The sequence below is a fragment of the Pinus tabuliformis genome, chromosome Q (genome assembly GCF_031772625.1).
Source record: "Pinus tabuliformis cultivar Carrire ecotype Pingquan chromosome Q, CPIR1, whole genome shotgun sequence".
Classification (NCBI taxonomy): Eukaryota; Viridiplantae; Streptophyta; class Pinopsida; order Pinales; family Pinaceae; genus Pinus; species Pinus tabuliformis.
In genome coordinates, this window is record NC_142296.1 from 434,969,251 (window position 1) to 434,976,123 (window position 6,873).

The window sequence follows — 6,873 nt, forward strand, 5'->3', positions numbered from 1 at the left end:
CATCCACTCAACCCAATCATCCACATCATCAAAATGCTTCATTCTGTACACAATTTCCTGCTCAATTCATTCCACACCCTCACCATAATAAACTAGTACAACATTCTTACAGTGTGGAACTACAAAATTTACTCACCCTTCCCCCCCATTCTATCTCACATGTGCCATTAGAGAAAACTTACAATGAGATTTAGAATGTTTCAAATTCAAAAACTGTAGAAGCTATGGAAAAAAATGAGGTTTCTTTTAGTATGCATCAAAAAGTCATTTTAAAAGCTCAAGAACTTCATGATATGATGGCTATGCGAAATCAAGAAAGTAAAGGATATATTGAAGATTGGTTTCACTCCATCATTTGTTTGCAGCATCACTCCATACTTCAACAATTTTTGACACCATCTTTTCATGGGAAGTTGGCTTCTCATACCCTAATATTCATTAAAATGCATTTTTAAATTTGGGTATGTACATATTTGAAGCCATATTTAGAAAATGGTTCTATTGGAAGTACTCTTATACGTAGTCATATTCATTTTTCAAATCAAAATAGGTTACTGTAAAAAATTAAAATAAATAAGGACATAAATAAATGCATTTTGTTTTTAATGTAAAAATAGTTGTTTTTGTTGCAACACGCTGTGGAAATCAACATCGGTGATAAAATTTTTTAACTCATTTATATATGTAGATGATTTATAATAGAAATAATAGTTCTACAAACACTCATTTTCATTTTTATCACCAACTTGGAAAAAATGCTTGAATATCATATTTTTTTGGCTTGTGGGCTTGATGAAATTTATCGAAACATAGCCGGGACAGTCATGTTTTGAGGGATCAGAAGGGAATATTTTTAAAACCTGTTTCTATTATAATTAACCCTTTCTGTCTACTTTCCAACCCAATTTGAATTATTTAATTTGGATTTGAAACAAAAATGTTAGAACCAAAACATTGACAAGGTGACTAGTAGGCAGCTCAGGAATACAGATGGGACAGTCAGTTTTCAAAGGTGTAAATGAAAATATTTTTAAAACCTACTTCTATCCTAGGTAGCCCTTGATTTCTACTTTCCAACCCAATTTGAATCACTCAATTTGGATTTGAAACGAAAAAGTTAGAACCAAAACAATGACAAAGTGTCTAGTAGGCAGCTCAAGAACAGAGTTGGGACAATCCATTTTTGAAGGCCTGAATGAATGAATTTTTAAAACATGTTTTTATGGTAGATTCTTCTATGAATTTAGTTTACAAGGCAATTGGAATCACTCATTTTTGATATCGTATGGGGAAGTTATGATCAAAACACTGACTGCCTATCGTAAATCAGCACTCTTAAAACTCTGTCTTTTCGGCTATTCCTTAGAGTATTTGACCTATCAATTATTCTTGTCTTAAAAACATGTTTTTATTGGAGATAAATAAATGAATATACTTTCATTTCCAATTTTAATCATTCGAATCTGACATCAAACGAAAAATCTATGCTTAAAATATCCACTGTTGTTCTAAGTGGGGTAATCGAAAATGACTCTGTTATGCAGGTTGTTCTAAGTAAAATTGACACATCATATCATTGAATTTTTAAAACCTATTTCTATTGGAGACATATCTTTGAATTAGCTCTCATCTGGCTTTAGAATCACTCAATTTGGATGAAAAACAAAGATGTTGTGATTAAAACACTGCAGGTTAGCATGATTGGCTACTGCTCTCCCGCAAGTGACAAATAAATTTTACTTTGTTATTTTCTCCATGGATTTATTATACAGAGTAACTACTTATTGTTTTTTTTGCATAATTCTTGGATTATGAGAGCCCTATCACCTCTCTTTCTCCATGATTTAATGTTTTATTGCAGGTAGAAACTTTTTTTTTCAGGTCCCAGGAGAATAAAGAAGGTCAATTTATGGATGAGTGATTCTTGAAAGAAATTTTAATGAAATAAGAGAATTTCATCCATTTCATTACCCAACAGATTCATAATAGAAGAAATGAAGAATTGATTTCTATTTGAAGATTCATAACATGTCATTGCTGCCAACATATTTTTCAAAGAGATCATTTTTTTTACATAACATCATAGCTGTTGTAACTTTATTTATTTATTTACATGCTGTTTTTAAATAAAATGTTGTTTCTTTTCTGATTTCTTTTATATTTTGTGTTTCAGGTGTTGCTTCCTTCAAATTATAACCCATCCTCAACATCAATGCCATGAACAGCTAATTCATTTTTTGCATGCTTGCATTTTATAATTATGCATTTTGTTGTTCCTTTTTAAAGAAACAACACTTTCGCATTTTGCCATTCCTTTTCAAAGGAACAGCACTTTTGCATTTTATTGTTCCTTTTTAAAGGAACAACACTTCTGCACTTTCACATTTTTGCTGTTTCTTTCCAAAGGAATAGCACTTCCATATTTTGTTGTTCTTTTTAAAGGAACAACACTTCTGCACTTTCACATTTTTGCTATTCCTTTTTAAAGGAACAACACTTCTGCACTTTCACATTTTTTCTTTCATATTTTTGTTTTTCCTTTCCAAAGGAACAACACTTCCGCATTTTGCTATTCCTTTTTAAAGGAAAAGGAACAACACTTCTACACTTTCACATTTTTGCTATTCCTTTTCAAAGGAACAACATTCTGCACTTTCACATTTTTGCTGTTCCTTTTTAAAAAAACAACACTTCTGTACTTTCACATTTTTTCTATTCCTTTAAAAAAGAACAACAATTCCACATTTTGTTGTTCCTTTAAAAAGGAATAGCACTTCTACACTTTCAAATTTTTGCTGTTTCTTTTTAAAGGAACAACACTTCTACACTTTCACATTTTTACTGTTTCTTTCTAAAGGAATAGCACTTCCGCATTTTTGTTGTTCCTTTATGAAAGAACAACACTTCTGCACTTTCACATTTTTGTTGTTTCCTTTTAAAGGAACAACACTTTTGCACTTTCACATTTCTATTGTTCCTTTCCAAAGGAACAACACTTCTACATTTTCGCATTTTTGCTGTTCCTTTCAAAGGAACAACATTTTCACATTTTTTGTTGTTCCTCTTAGGGAACAACACTTTTTCACATGCATTTTTTTGTTGTTCCCTACAGGGAACAACACTTTTTAGTGTGTATTTTTGCTGTTGGCGTGCATTTCCTTTGTTGTTCCCTACACGGAACAACACTTTTTTAAGTGTTTTTGTTGTTCCTTCAAAGGAACAACACTTTGGGAGTATTTTCGAGAGCAACTCTTCCTTCCTCTTGTGGGATTATTCCTAGTTTATCTCAACCACATTTTATTGATTCCCTTTCATGTCATGAAGTACGCTACTTTTATGAGGATAGGAATTATGGATTCTTTTGAAGCAAGCTAATATCATTAACGTTATGATCTTTAGCAGGACACCTCCTTGATGATAGATTCTTTTCAAAAGGGACATAATTATTTTTATACTATTCTATTTCATTGTTTTCTGCTGTGCATGATAATGATTGATCATCTTAATACCATGTTGGTTCCACCCTTTCTAGTTATAATCTTCTCTGTCTATAATAAATGAGATTTTGGGTATATTTTTTTTATTGACATGTTCAACTTCTTCCACCATCCCTGCTCTTAAGGAGTATTGAGTATCGCTCATTTTATCATAAAAATGTGTAATAACAACAAAATTTTGTTTGCAGATGAAGGATAGGGGGTCTCATTACGAGCCAGCCTACCATGTTCATAAGGTTGTAACAAAGTGACATTCCCATTATGGCCACCACACCAGGGTTATGATCCATTGGATAACCAAATTATCCTTGGAACAGGAGGTCTCATCACGATCTGGCTTGATCACTTTTGCTACATCCCAGTGAATGGCAGTGTGGTTATCTGGTTACCACGCCAGCACATTGATCTCTTCTATAGAACAGCACTAAAACTCTCCATTTATAAACTGAGGATCCTAGCTCATGTGGGTTAAAAAGCAACCTTGCCGAAGCTATAGATGCCTGCTGGCAACAGAGGCTCTACTTATGGTATTGAAATTATATCTTATCATCAATTATTACTATAATACCCTTTTCTTATTCTCTATTTTTATCAATGAAGTTATTTCCTTAATTTTTTTCCCTGTTTTGAACCTTTATGCATGAGAAATTATTTTTTGATCAATCACATCATTTTCAGCTAGAATACCATCAACAAAGCATCTTTTTGACATATTGTTGTCATTTTTATTTTTCACATAACTTATCATCAATCCAAAGCGTCCTATATTTTATTCATAACTATCTTTACACACTCTGCTCTCATTATAACCATAACTCTCGCAGTCTTATCATTGATATGTGTACTCTATTTCATTCACTGTCGTATTATTCATTCCCTTGCCTTGCCGTCAGCACAACACCTTTCATATGCTTTATGGTCATGGGATCCCTTTTCCAATTGGAGGGGGGAATGTATGCATTATGGGATAGCATGCAATATGATTACTGCATTGTGCCATAACTTGTTGATTTAACAAAATATTAGTATTGCATGTATACAAAAGTATTCCTGATTGAAATTTTTGCATGCATCTTAATCTGTTGTTATTCAAAACTAACACTATGGATTCAAGAACATTGTATGCAAAATAGTGATTTTCTTACAAGAGAACAATAAGTAAGGGGGGAAACTATATTCGCAACGTGACCACACTATTTCAACTAACAGAAGAGGCTTGAGCAACTCACGAATGTGAACAATTCTTCAAACATGATGTGCTTGCCTGGATTCCACGTTTTTGCATCACTTTCAGCATCCACTTTGCCTACATTAACTTCAATAAATGCCAGTACATATATGTCGTTCCACATTTTTCTTTTTCGAGGTAAAATATCATAATTTTCTGATTTATTACGAATTTAGGAGAATTTAATGAAAATCCATTTTGAGCATTATTTATCATCCTTCATTCCACATCTTTACCACTTCCCATTTATCAACGGCATATTATCTTTCAGTTTGGGAGAGTGTTGCTTTCATTCATTTATTTCTTATGACCATGTCATTCATATTCTTTATCATCCATTTCTATTCTTATTCATTCTCAAGCCCTCCCTTATTCCATGTTGTTTTACACCAAGCATAGAATTCAACAGATGGTAGCAACCACCTCAAATTTTTTTTTTCTAGCATTGCATGAGGGCATGCTAATTCTTCAGAGAGGGGGAGGAATTGCTACGCATGATGGATGTTTTCTACTTTCTTTCTCATTTAAGGCATACAATTTCAGTGCAGAAATTAATTTCCATAATATTTTTAAAACTATGAACTCAATTCTTATGATCTCTGGAAAACACAAACGTATCATTAAAATACACAAACCCAAATAATTTCAAGTTAAATTGGTTCATAAAATTTCGGAAATCATGCACTATCACCTACAACCATTTTTATTATATCTCATGATCCGTGCATCAAAACAATCTGATTTTTGGATCATAGAAGCATTAGTATATTATAAATCTACTTGCAACATTTTAGCAAAATCTGGTTTGTAGTTTTTGAGAAAATGGTTAATGAAGTTTGCTATTACTTATATCATATTTTGTTGCAACTTCATATACACATAAGTTGGATGTCAATGAAAAATTGTTACGCCTTCATCAAGATTGCTAAAATTGAATATTCATTATTTGAGGAAGAATTCATTTTTTCCATCCATTTCATGAGCTAAGATGAACAAATTTTTTATTGCTTGGTTAACACATTGGTTTTTTTTTTGGGTTGCATGAAGACATGCAATATATTCAGTTTTTTGTTGTATGAGGACATGCAATATATTCAGTGTGGGGGTATGTTGGGACGTTAATATGTCATTATTATCAATTTTTAATGCTTATTCCACCCATTTCTGCCATTCTTCATCACGCCATTTATCATAATTTATCATATAATTCCATTTTATAATTATTTATGCTCTAATGAATAAATATTATTTATTCTCCTTTATTTTTAATAAATTGATGATTATGCATGAATTTATCAATGATAGTTTATTAATAAATTGGTTGTAACATTACTCACCATTTTTAGCCTCCAAGATAATTTCCACATTCAAGATTTGATCATTAAATATGCCAACTAAGAAATTCGTTGGAATAGGAAGTGACAGTTTTGCGGTTGAGATTCTGAGCAAATGAAGAAGAATCTGGAAAATCCGGAACATGGGTTTTGTCCAAAACAGACCAAGTTAACTTCATAATAGAATGGTTTTCCCAAATTTGGTTTGTATTGATAGAAACGCAGGGTTATTTGAGCATGATTTTCTCAGACTTGTTGTTGCGGTCATCCTCCAAATCTCAGTTGCAAAGCCAAATTCGCCTTGCTCTTGTTGAAAGATGGATGGAAATATATTTTCTTGTTAATTAGTTGGTTAGAAACAATCCAATATTGTTATGAGAGATCATATTTACTATTTGATTTCTCCTCTTTGTGATTATAAAAAGAGAGCATGTATTATGTATTAGGGGGAGGATGGCCAGGAGATGGAGAGATTTCTTGTTGTAATCATACAATTCCTCATCAACTCTCATCGATTAAATAGAGATCGACTATTTGTAAATGCTGTTATGCATGATTAATACAAGAACATGTTGTCGTTTAACTTCTTAGTTCTATAGTAGCTCAGCGGCATTTCACCGGTGGTTGAGGGCTCGGCCTTGGTGGATCGATCCGCTATTTGTATCTCTACATTTTCATTATTGTTGTGAGATAGTTCATATTTGCTTTTATTATAGTTTGCAAGTTAGTCGGCTTGTTGTTTAATTGCTTTGATATCAGTGTGTTATATTAACGAATCGCATTGTTGTTCTTTTATTATTTAACAAGAATCTCA